General features: G+C 41.0%; 1 pseudogene; it reads left to right on the forward strand.

Annotated features, from left to right (window-relative positions):
• The first annotated feature begins 12,984 nt into the window (after positions 1-12,984).
• On the forward strand, positions 12,985-13,384 carry LOC113461972 (annotated as a pseudogene).
• Positions 13,385-13,685: the final 301 nt, after the last annotated feature.

Raw genomic sequence — 13,685 nt, forward strand, 5'->3', positions numbered from 1 at the left:
TTGAGCACCACTTCTCATCGTCCAAGCATTGAATTGGCTAATGGAAACATCTTCGTCGATTTTCCCTCCTCACCAATGTGACATCTCATCAATTTCTCCCTCTTTGCCATCACCGTGGATAGGCTTAGATCCAAGCCCTCGCGAGAAGGAGAGAGAGAGTAGATTGGACTCAGCTCAGTGATCCAAAAGAAAAATGCGACCCATAGATCTTGATCCGATCTATGTAACTTAAGTGCCATGGTTCGAATCTAAATCTAATCCGATTAGACCCGTGGACTCAAACCTAATCCATTTAGGTAAAAAAGCTCGACATATCATCAACAACGTCATCAAGTCATATCATCAACCATGCAAGTTGCCACATAGCAACAGCATGGAATAATGCCACATCATTTTGCCAGGTTTAGCAACACATCATCTTCATGTTAGCATCAAAACAGCTTAGTCTAGCATCATCAACTAGATATCATTGACGGTCATCATCCACCTTATCTATTATATTAGCTGCCCACATCAGCGTAGGTGTTGCATCAGCATCTTAGGTTGACCAGCTTGGTACATTGCCCAGATTGGTCTGAATTAGTCTAATTCTTTGACCGCACTATTCACCCATTTTTGAAGAGATTTTGGACCATTTCAAGCCGGTTCCTGACATTTTCAGTGTGATCTTTCCATTTTTGCCTCTATTTGCCCTAATTCTACCTACAATTGTTTTATGCATCTATTTCCTCGGTTACCATCATGTACTTGCAATTATGATATATTTGATGTCTCTGCTTATTCTTAATGACTCAGTTTGAAACCTAAGAGGAGGCAACAAGATGATCGCAATTAGACTAGCTACAATATACCTCATGGGGCTCAAATAGGTATGCAACATATGCCATGTGTAAATTGAATATTTAAATTAAACTAACCACTTGTGATGGTTTAAATATGTGAGACCTACTTTGATAACCCACAACTCCTCCAAAATCAAGCCTAGATCCATCGGGCAATAAGGCAGCTTTGGCCATGCAAAAAAAAATCTAGATCTATCTAGACTTTTAAAGCTCCTCATCTAGACTTTCTAATGACTCCTTGAACCGACCTCCTCATGCTCTTAAGACATCCTACAACAACTCCTAAAGATCGGCCTTCTAATGGCTCCTTGAGATAATCTGTAACAATTTTTAGAGACAATCTATAACAACTCCTTGAGACCGACCTATAACCACTTTGGAGATGGACCTCCTAAGGAGCTTTTTGAGACGACCCATAGCGGCTCCTAGATACTGACCTTCTAAGACTCCTGGAGACCACCTTCTAACGATTCTAGAGACTGACCTCACTCGATAATGGCTTTGGTTTCATTGGACAAGGCAAAGATGAGCTAACCTTGCACAACAATAGCTCTTAGAGCAGACCTAAAGAATAAAGATCCAATAAGCAATCTCCAAGACTTCATGAACTCCAAAAATGGCCGCGCTTTGGGGCAAGGGTCTAGAAGCTGACTTCATACACAGACAACGTTTCTGAAGCCTACCTCAAAAGGTTGCAATCTCTATGAGCCGACCTAAAGTAATAATGGCTTGCAAAAATATGACCTCTAAGCCTATGGCCTTCAAAAGCTAGAGCAGGGACAAGGTCGAAGAGCAACTTCAACAGCTTCTCAGGATAAAGACCGACTTCAACCGTTCTCAAATCAAGAAGCTGACCTCCAATAACTCTCAATACAAAGAGCGATCGCAATAGTCTCAAAATAAGAGATCTGACGGCTTAGATTAACCAAAGACCTATACAACTGATCAAATTCCTACCATGACGAGATGCTACATATATCATCATACAAGTTGCCAGCCTTTTGTATTCCAAATAAATCTGCGCAAAATAGCATGCCAAATTTTTTTTAATTACCACTTAAGGTCACCATGATCTAAATTTGTGAGCTACAACCTGAAAAATGGACAAAATATGGTGGATCATACTTGACAATATATCAACCCACCTCTCTACTTCATTAGGCTCGTCGCCAGAAAAAGTGGTTCGGGCACGAAAATAGAGGCATGTAATGTGCCCAATTAGGTCTGCCTATAATAAGCTGACATGTGGCATAGTAGGGACTAATTTCAGTTGGATTCAAATTTCTAGGCTAATCTAGATAAAGAAAGCTAAGTGATAATTCTTTCATTTAATTCAGGGACTCTAAAGAGTGCAACCCTAATATGACAAGGACTCCCCCATTAGAGGTGGGCATTGGGCCAGCCGCCATGGCCCGGCACGGCTCAGCACGAAGCGGGCCGTGCCAGGCACGGCCCGCTTGCTACAGTAACGGGCTGTGCTAGGCACAGGCTCATAAAAGGGGGCCGGGCTGGGTGAAGATTTATGGCCGCGGGCCAAGCTCGGCAGGTCCATAAGGGCCTGTGCTGGCACGATTCGTGGGCCAAGCACGGCACGGCCTGCGGGCCAGCCCAGAACGGCCCATAAGGGCCTGAACCGGGCCGTGCCAGGCACGGTAGAGCGGGCCGTGTCGAAAGCCTTACCCTAGCCCTAATTCATCTCCTGCTTCTCCATACAACAATGTTCAAAAACCCTAATCCTCCTCTGTCTCTTCTCTCCCTTTTCCTTCCCTCCCGATCCCCTCGTCCTCATTCCCGGCTCTTGGACTCAACACCTTCCTCGCCGACCAGGGCCCGCCGGGATCCTCGCGCCGCTAATAACTCCTTCCACGCCCTCCCCACCATCTCCGCAAGGGCCCCGCCGCTCCCTCCCCTCCCCGGACCACGCCGCCCTTGTCTCCTACCTCCTCTCATTCCAGATCTCCGTCCCCGTCTACGTCAAGCTCGTCGGCTCTTTCTCCGCTTGCCGCTCCCTCCTCCTCCACTCGTTCACCCCTCCGCCGCCCTCTCCCTCCGCCCACTCCACGCCATCGGCGCTCGCCACCTTGCCGTCGGCCACGCCTTCCACCTCGACCCCTCCCCTCCCCCCTTGCCCCCATATCTCCACCGCCATCCGATCCCACCTCGACCTTTGCCCCCGTCCCGCTCTACCGCTCCGCCCTCGTCTCGGTCCCCCACTTCATTGTCGATCGGATCATCCAGGAGGATTTTTGGACAGACGGGCCCTGCCAGGCACGGCCCGTCTCGTGCCTGGCACGGCCCGTGCCGGGCCCGGCATGGCCCGCCACCCCACGGCCTAGGGCCGTGCTGGGCTTAGCCTTTAGGTTAAGCAGGCTGTGCCGCTTAGTAACAGGCTGGGCCAGGCACGGCCCGTTTGGTCTGTGGCCCGGTGGGCCTGGGCCGGGCCGGGCCTGGCACGACCCGATGCCCCATCTCTGCTCCCCATGTATAAAAGGAGGACTCAGGATACCTTGTAGATTATTCTGTACTGCTCTTCTCTTTTCTCTTTTCTGTTGTTCCTTAAAGTCCTATCTAACTTAAGCATTGAAGGCACCTTGGCCGAAGCAGCTCCAGCAACCTCCATTATTCTTCTTCTTTCTCTATGTGCAGGTCGATCGACATTCTCCGGGCCTCATTCTCCAGGCTTTTACCATCACCAAACTGGCTTTTTGCTGTCAACATCTCTCAAGGCCGTCGGTAGCTCACAAGACCTATGTGAGGATAAGCAGCACAGAGTTTTTTAGCAAGTCCCATGGCGCTCACACATGGTACATGGCTCATGCCCTTGTGGGAAAATTTTTCATAGGCAATGCAATCTAGAACTCATCCAATTTAATGATCTTAATGCAATAGTGTTGGGCAGTCTCAGAATGGAAAAGGAATACCTCTCAGGTTCTTTAGCCTTTCAAAACCTGTCATATATCCAATATGCCAACATGCGGAAACAATTTGGGCGCGGAGAATCCGAATGCAACCAAATACCTCAAATCTGAAGCATCTAATTTTAGTCATAATCTGAAGAAAATTTCCACCAGACCTCGCTGCGTGCCAGACCTCGCTCACGACTCTTTCCTCGTCCACATTTTTTTTTCTCGCCATTCGGTTGCCTGGCGCCGAAGCAACCGCATTGGGTTGACGCACCGCCCCCAATCCGGGCTTCGTCAGCTAAAGCAATGGATGAATTTGGGACCGTTCAACATATTGGAAAAATTCAAAGAGCCTCTTGCGCACTCCTCTGAAGCCAGGATGCAGACACAACGTCCTTTGCCAAAGCCCGGTGCAAGAAAGAGCCATCCCAGAACTTTCGCGAGGAGTCTCCAAGCAGCCTTTTCCACGACACGTCACACGGCTAAGGGTGAGGTCGTTGGAGGAAATAGTGCCCTCGTACGATGTTGTATGAATTAATCAGAATCATCTCGACATTTATGCTAATGAACGATTTATCGGATTGACCAAGGCGCAGAGTAAGCAATTGGTGCATGCTCTATTTGGAAGAGGCGCCTTTCAGTACAGGAATAGTATCTTTTACCCATGTTTTTTTAGAACTTTTACCGATGCTAATAAGCGTCGGTAAATATCCGGCCGACGCTAGAAAAAGCGTCGCAAAAAGCACCAGCAATATCTGAGTAGAAAAAGATTTTACAGACGCTACATAAAAATGTCGGCAAAACCAAAAATTTTCCGACACTTATTAAAGCGTCGACATATGATCGTTTCGCCGACGCAAAAACGCGTCGGCATAAACTATCACTTGGGCGTGTTGGGAAACCGTCGGGTTTTTTTTTGATCTTTCATCAAAAAAAAAGAGAAGATTTTGATCTAGATAATGTTAAGGTGCTGAGAGTTTTTTAATTATTATTACTATAGTTGCAATGATGTTGGAGGTATTTTTGTGTTATGATTTTAGTTTGGATCGTGTTTTACCTTGAACTGCATACATTATCCCTAGGATATGCGAGAGAAAGGGGTTATCTAGTGGGATTCATACCTAAGTCGTTGGATGCCCCAGTCTAATAACTTTACCAACTAAATCAGTTGGCATCTGCATGTAAAAGAAAAAGGGTATGTAAGAGAAACCGCATATCTAATTTTTAGAGGCTCATTTAGCAAAGGAAAAAAAAAATCATAAGCAGAAAGAACAAAAGGGAGTGACGTAGTTATCTATTTATCTTAATTATGTCGAGCAAGAGAACTTTAGTAATGAGATTTTCTTGTCTTCCTTTTATAAACAATGAATAACTAACTGAGACACAAATTTAAGCACATCACTATTGTCATGTGGACCGCATGTTTTGGGGATTCCACTTGATAGGCCAGTTCCTGAATGGCAAATTTGTGAGTAATAATCCTGTTTTATGCAAGACAGAGAAAAAAAATATTTCAATTATTCATTGTAAAATGGTCTAAGAAGGCGAAGAATTTGAAGAGTTAATAATTAGAGCATTACGAGCAACTATATACTGATTAGTGTAGTTTGGTACATGCCAAAATGTGAGAAGTCTCAAAAATGGGACAAGGAAAGTATACAGGTACAAGCATAAATACATGATGCATAAATATTTCCCGAATAAGTTGCACATAATTTGCAAATCTTATAAATTAATTTTTTGCAGTTAATATGCAAATATACAAGTTAATAATATTTTCCTCAGAAATAAAATCTACAAATTATTTAAATATGGCGAACAATTATGAAGTCCTCACTGCCCATGGCTCTCCGTGATATATTGTTTTTCTAACTTTATTGGGTGTCTCCATACTCGTATACTGTGAGACGCCCGCAGGAGCGGCCCAAGCGTTAGGCGACCGAGGCGGTCGCCTAAGGCCTCCGGCCCTCGATTCTCCAGTGCATCGCTATTTATGGGAATTGGGAATTTGGGATCGCCATTCGCCGTCGAAGAAGAAGTCAGAAGGAAGCCTACTACCTACGAGCTGCTCCAAGCCTTCAGCTGCCCATCATTGGTAGGATTCATAGTTGGCTGCTGCGATGCTGCCCTGCCTGCCTATGAAGTACGATCCAGGGCCTCGAGGCATGGCCAACGCCCAACGGGCAACGGACAACGGGGTATGGGCGTATGGCTGCCTACGAAGTACGATCCAGGGCCTCCATAGCCCGTCTTCTCCATCCGCCGGTCGTTGTCACCAGAATGGTAGAATCTTAGTCTCCCAGATAAGTAGATAACCAGAGGAGAGTCGGAGTCCTTCCCAGTTCCTTCCCTAATCGCTAATCCCTAGTTCAATCTTCGGTTCTTCTAATCTTCCAAGTTCCGTCCTTCGCGGCTTCGCGTTCGCCGTCCTCTGCTCGGTTCTTCCGAGTTCCATCCTTCGCCCATCTCTTCTCCTTATCGGCCCAGCCCTCCGTCCTCGCCGCCGTCGCCGGAGCCCAGAGGTTGACTCAGGTGAGCTTCCGCCTTCTGAGAACGGGTTTAGGCCCTTTAGGGTGTTATCTCTATTGGGTTACTTGGGTAATGGGTTATTACTTATTTATTTTTGTTATTATATACTCATAAATCATAATCAGGTTCTCTTTGCTCTGTTTTGCTCTGATTATTTTTTCATAATCAGGTTTCTGAATAGTGAATACTGAATAATACTGATTAGGTTCTCTTCCTCTGTTTTTATTTTTATTTTTTATTGGTAGTGTTGATGGAAAGTGATGCAATGACTCTGATTTGGTTCTCTTCCTTTATTTTTTTACGCAATACACACCCTTGGAGCTCTTTAGTAGCCTGTAATTTGATGTACCTCGGCCTTTTTAGAGACAAATAACACCCTAAAGGGCCTCTCTGTTACAGAGCTTAATGTCATGATGTACTCTCCGTTACAGAGCTCCATTTTGCACCCATTTCCATAGTTCCACTTTACTATTTTCATTTCAATGCCATCAAAATTTTTATTGTCGGATACTTGTTCAAGCTATTGTTTTAAGAAAATAAATCTTTATGTTTATTCTTAAAAATTGACAATAGCTTTTCATGTCTAGGGTCTCCATTAAAATTGACAGTAGCTTCGGCACCCCTTCTCGCCGTTGAGTTCGGCACCGCTTGTTGGGATCTGAGTTCGTCGTCGAGTCTGGCACCGGCTTGTTGGAACTTGAGTTCGTCGTCAAGTCCGGCACCGCTTCTATTGATATTTCGGGTTTTATCGTTTTCAACTCTATTCTATTTTGATTTGTTTGTAGTGATTGCTTTAATTGTTTGTTTGATAATATTATTTTTAGATTCAAATGTCTAATAGAAAATTTGAATGTGGGTATGAAAAACTCAAAAAGAAAAGAAAAATTGAAAAAACTCATTCAATTTCAAAAAGGTGCTTTAGATAGATTTATTGTCACAAATAAACAAAACACTACATCAAGTTCAACTCAGAACGAAATAGAGTTGGAAGATGACTTAAAAAGAACGAACCAAAATGAGATTGACAACCAGATTTATAGTGGTATTCAAATATCTACTGAAACAATATCTAGTGAAAAACACAATAAGAAATTAGATGGAGATAGGATAAATAGGGATAGTGTAGAGTTTAATGAAACTAGTTCTATTTCTATATATATATATATGATCCTGGTCAATGAAAAAATATTGATACAAAGTTGAAGATCTATTAGTGGAAAGAGGTCCAATTAGAGATTATGAACTTTATTTTCTAGAGATGAAAATAATAGACACTTTTCTACTATACATTACATTCGTAAGTTACCTAATGGTGAAAAATATGATAGAAGATAGTTAGTGTATTCGAAGGATTTGGATTAGGTATATTGTTTTTGTTGTAAATTATTTGATTCAAAGCTTAGCATGAGTCAATTAGTTAATGAAGGAAGTAGGGATTGAAAAAATCTAGGTATCAAGCTTAAAAGTCATGAAACAACTAATGAACATATTATTAGTATGAATAGGTGGATTGATTTAGAAGTGAGATTGCTAAAAAATAAGACAATTGATAAAAGTCTCCAAGAACAAATAAACTAAGAGAAAGATCATTGGAAAAAAGTTCTATTAAGAATTATTGTTGCCGTAAAAAATCTTGCAAAAAATAATTTAGCATTTTGAGGAAAGATAGAAAAGATCTATCAAAACAATAACGAAAATTTTCTAAGTTTTATTGAAACGATTGCAGAATTTGATCCAGTAATGCAAGAACATATTCGACGCATTCAACATGGTGAAATTCACAATCATTATTTAGGTCATAATATGCAAAATGAATTGATTCAAATATTAGCATCTGAAATTAAAGCTATAATAATCAAAATGATTAAAGAAGCACAATACTTTTCTGTAATACTTGATTGCACTTCTGATGTAAGCCATCAGGAATAAATGACCCTAGTTCTAAGATATGTAGATATTTCAACAAGCTCAGTAAAAGTAGAATAATTTTTTTTAGAATTTTTTGAAGTAGATGATACCTCTGGAAAGGGCCTTTTTAATGAACTTATAAATATAATAGAAAAACATAAACTTGAGGTTAATGATATAAGAGGACAAGGGTATGACAACAGATCTAATATGAAAGGAAAACATCAAAGTGTACAAAGAAGATTATTAGATATAAATCCTAGAGCATTTTACACACCATGTGAATGTCATAACTTGAATTTAGTATTATGTAATACTGCTAACTCCCGTCCTAAGGCTATATCTTTTTTTGGAGTGATACAACGAATTTATACCTTATTTTCTGTTTCTACAAAATAATGGAAAATTTTACAAGATAATGTATCTACATTAACTCTTAAACCTTTGTCACAGACACGTTGGGAAAGTCGTATTGAAAGTGTCAAAGCAATTAAACATCAAGCTCCTAAAATAAGAGATGCCTTAGTTCAATTAGCGGAAACTAGTGAAGATCTTAAAACAAAGAGTGAAGCCATATGCTTAGCTACATATGAGATTGAAAATTTTGAATTCTTATTAGGCATGAATATTTGGTACGATATATTGTTTGCTGTTAACTCAGTTAGTAAGAACTTACAATCTGAAGACATGCATATTGATGTTGCTATAGATCAATTAAAAGGTCTTCTTTCTTATTTGAAAAGTTATAGAGAAAATAGATTTTTGAATACTTGGAATTCATCTAAAGAAATTGCAAATGAAATGAAAATAGAACCTACATTTCATGAAAAACATGAAATCCGTAGAAAAAAACAATTTGATGAAAATACTGATGATGAAACAATAAGATCAGCTGAAGAATCTTTTAGAATTGATTACTTTTTATATATAGTAGATCAAGCTATTTTTTTAATTCAAAATAGGTTTGAATAATTCACCATATATGAAGATGTTTTTGGTTTTTTGTTTAATTTTAGAAAGTTAAAATCTTTGAATGAAGAGAATTTGAAAAGGTGTTGTCTTAATCTTGAAAACTTTTTAAAGCACGGTGAATATTCTGATATTGATGGTCTTGATCTGTTTTCGGAGTTAAACATTTTAAAAGAAGTTTTACAAATAGAAACTAGTACCCCTATTGATACTTTAAGTTTTATTAAAAAATAGATTCTTTTCCAAATGCATGCATTGCTTACAGGATATTGTTAACAATACCTGTAACAGTTGCTTCTGCGGAAAGAAGTTTTTCAAAATTAAAGTTGATAAAATCTTATTTGCGGTCAACTATGTCACAAGAAAGATTAAATGGATTAGCTATATTATCGATTGAAAATAGTATTTTAATGAATCTTGAGTACAAAAGTTTGATTAGCAATTTTGCATATCAAAAAGCTAGACGGATTATTTTTAAATAATTTTTTTAAAGTATTTTGCACTTATTAAAAATTTATTATTATTATTATTATTAAAAAAAGGCCTCTCTTAGTAAGTTCTCCTTAAGCCTCCAAATGTATTGGGCCGCCCCTGGACGCCCGCCTAAGAAAAAAAAATGAAGTCCTCGCACGATTATTAATCATAGCTCATCTCTTGGTGACTTCGATATGAATCCATATTTGTACAGAGAAGACTAGCTATGTGTTGTTCCATAGGTCGGTTACTCTTCAGATTCCAGACGGTCCTGCCTAAGCCCATGAATTTATGAACTATTGCTATTGGAAACTAGCCCAACCAAGATTTCAAGCTAGCTAATTTGCTGGAGGGCTCAGACGATTAGCTGTCGAAGGTTGCTATGTACCTTCGAGGTGGCAAGGTGGTGGTTGTTGTGCTTGGATGGTAATGGCTCCAATGCTAGTCTCTCCTGAGGTGGTGTTGGGAAGAAAAGCCATGCTCGGACCTTTGCTACGATGCCGGATCTAACCTAAAACAGCAAAGACGAAGAAATCCTCTTATCGGAGAGTATCTAATATGGAACTCTTCGATACCTAAGTCAAACGGATTCTCAAAGAATAGCGGAGGTGTTGTGAGAGCTGCATAACGACAATATGAAAGCGTAAGAGAGCTCGAGAGTATTTATTTTGAGGATTCTCTAGAAGTAATGTATATAGGCTAGAGTCGGCACCCATTGTCGAAAAATTCGAGCATGTAGATCAGTCGTTTTTGGTAGTCTATCACAAACCTCAAAAGTCATGCGCGGGCTTTTCGCCCGCGCATCATGCTCCGTGCATATTATCCACGCGGTTATTGAATCCACTTGCAATCATAGACCAGGTGTCGCCAGCTGGAGCTTCGTGGAACTTGGCCCTGAACCTAATAAAGATGGGAAGAGACCTTGACTTGGACCGGCTGCACCTCCTCCTCGTCGCATGCACCTACACAAAATGAACGGGTTCTCATGCCCTTTAGTGTCCCAAGCTTTCACATGAGGAGTTCAACCCATCTCCTTCTTCCTCTCCCCTTTCTTCTCTTTCAACTCCTCGTATCTTCTTCTCTGGGCATCGGGCCTCAAAGGGCCTTCGCAGAATCCACCGTGCCATTTGATGTGGGCGTGATCCTGGACACAAGGTCATGGATCGGGAACATAAGCTGGACTTGTATGTCCTTGGCCGTCGAGGATTTCTATGCGGCTCGTCCCAACTACACCACGAGACTCAGGATCCACTTGAGGGACACGGATGAAGATGCCTTTAGTGCGGCATCCGCCGGTACTCTCTCTCTCTCTCTCTCTCTCTCTCTCTCTCTCTCTCTGCGAGTGTGTGTGTGTGTGTGTATTGGGGTATGGCTTTGGTTAACTCGGAGCCTTGAAATATGACTGTGATCTGTTTTAATAACACCGTCGTTGTAGGGAGCTTCAAAGTAAATATCATAATAGTTGACACATGTTAGAGTGGTTGGTTCTATCTACAATTTGCTGTTTGATGCTAGGTGACGATATTTATGAACAATTGAAAATTGTTAGACTTATTTGAGTGGAATTGTGATATGCAGAAAAGAAGGGTGAGATTTATGTATGTATGTACGTACGTGTGCACAGACTTTGATGAAGAAGAGGGTAACCACTCTTCTTGAGTTCATAATCAAAAATGAGGCATTCAAATTAAAAAATCTCCACCAAGTCAATATTTATACCAATGAAACTACTTTGAAACCACAAATCACTTGTTTTGATATTCTATAACCTAAAGTGAATAGATAAAATGATGTGAGATCATATTTTTTATGGTCTAAGCATTAAAATCTATTGATTTCAATCTATATATATTGTAGCATGCATGTATAAATCATGATTAATAAGGTGAATTTTCAATTTAAATGTTGTACCATGTATTTTAGCATGCTAGCACAATGAAATTGTTCATTTTCATATTCATATGATCCATCGGTTAGAGAACACCAAAATATACTATTTTTATTTTTTTGGTATTTTAGTAATATAGATTATAATTAATGATATGAATTTTCAATTTGAATACTTTATTGTTGATTTCAAACTCGAGGGAACTAGATACTCTCGCCTCTCAAAAAGAGCATAATCTATCTTTATCTCTCTCTCTCTCTTTCTCACACACACACACACATATATATAAAGAGAGAGAGAGAGAGAGAGAGAGAGAGAGAGAGAGAGAGAGAGAGAGAGAGTTGGACTTGGCTATACTCGAGTGCGTCTCCCCTTAGATCCGGTCATAACAAGATTGGATGATAGGGATTTCAAATAGATAATCTAAGCCATTAGATATGATCTGTTATCTCTAAACTGTCTATACACTAGAAAGCATATGATTTGAAGATCCATAGCCTATCCATCAAGTGGCCAAAAAATAGACAGTTTAAACAACATGAAATAGTACATATTTTTTTGACCACTTGATGCACAGGCTAAAAGTCTCCAAATTGCATAACTTGATTTGTAGGTATTATAAAGATACTAAATCATATGCAATGGCTTGGATCATCGATATGAGACCTCCATCATCCAATCTAGACATGATTGGATTTGAGTTGAGATCCATTTGAGTGTAGCCTAGTCTATCTCTCACTCCACACACACACACACACACATATATAGTTGGACTTGACTACAATCACTACAGAAAATAGAGGAATGCCGGCATATATATACCGATGCCAGGTAGAAGTATCGGTAATTTTGGCTCCGACGCCAAAATTTGCCGATGCTTCTAAATAGCGTTGGCAGGGATGAAACTAAGACGACACTAATTAGCATTGTCGAAAGCAAATAGTAAGATGATGTTTATAAGTGTCGTCGGATGCTAATGAGGAAAAAAGGCTAGATGATGCTTAAAAGCATCATCGGAATCCTATGCACTAACCCACTTTTAACCTTAACTTCCACTAAACTTTGCCTAAACACTAACCTAAAACGACACTTATAAGCGTCGTCGGAGGCCAAGTCCCCCCATAACTACAATGCCTTATGTACTATTATCATACTTTTTTTGGACCAACGCGCCAGTGTTTTTAGAAATTGCGTCGTTAGATGCATTGTATCCGAATGGGAGAGCACCGCGGATCGCGATCCGCATGCTATTTTGGAAGGAGTTCTTCACTATTCGCTACCAAACAATCCAACTCTCTAAATCAATGCACGCACGCAAAATTTCCGAAATTTCAAACCTCCTGACTCTCCCTCACCTTCCCATCCCCTACAAATATCCCCTTCCCTGCTCCCAAGTCTCTACATTCCTTCTCCAAGCCCTAATCCCCAATCTTCTAATTTGAAACCCTGATTGTAGCTTTCGTTTTTTGAAATGGTGAGAACCAAGTAGATGGCATGAAAGTCCACCAGCGGCAAGGCCCCCCACAAGCAGTTGGCGACGAAGTCGGCTCGAAATCGGCCCCGGCCACTGCTTCTGCTAGAGGATGGTGGCATTGCAAGAAATCTGCAAGTACCAGAAGAGCATGGAGCTTCTCATCCGCAAGCTCCCCTTCTAGTGCCTCGTCCGTGAGATAGTCCAGGACTTCAAGACAGACCTCCACTTCCAAAGCTCCATTGTCGCCACCCTCGAGGAGGCCGCCGAGGTATATCTCGTCGGTCTCTTCAAGGATACCAGCCTTTGCGCCATCCATGCCAAGCGCGTTACCATCATGCCCAAAGACATTCAGCTAACCGTCAGATCCATGGAAAGAGGGCCTAATCTTATTCCTTAAAAGCGTCGTCAGAATCCTACGCATTAACACACTCTTAACCCTAACTTTCACTAAACTCCGCCTAATCACTAACCTAAGACGATGCTTATAAGCGTCGTCAGAAGCCTAGGACTTTAGACAACGTTTATAAGCATCGTCGGAAGCCTAGGACCTAAGACAACGCTTATAAGCATTGTCGGAAGCTTAGGACCTAAGACGACGCTTATAAGTGTCGTCGGAAACCTAGAACCTAAAACGATATTTATAAGCATCGTCAGAGGCTAAGTCCCACCACGTTGCTATTAGCCGATGCATACAAGTG

This window comes from Phoenix dactylifera, unplaced genomic scaffold, assembly GCF_009389715.1.
Source record: "Phoenix dactylifera cultivar Barhee BC4 unplaced genomic scaffold, palm_55x_up_171113_PBpolish2nd_filt_p 000478F, whole genome shotgun sequence".
NCBI lineage: Eukaryota > Viridiplantae > Streptophyta > Magnoliopsida > Arecales > Arecaceae > Phoenix > Phoenix dactylifera.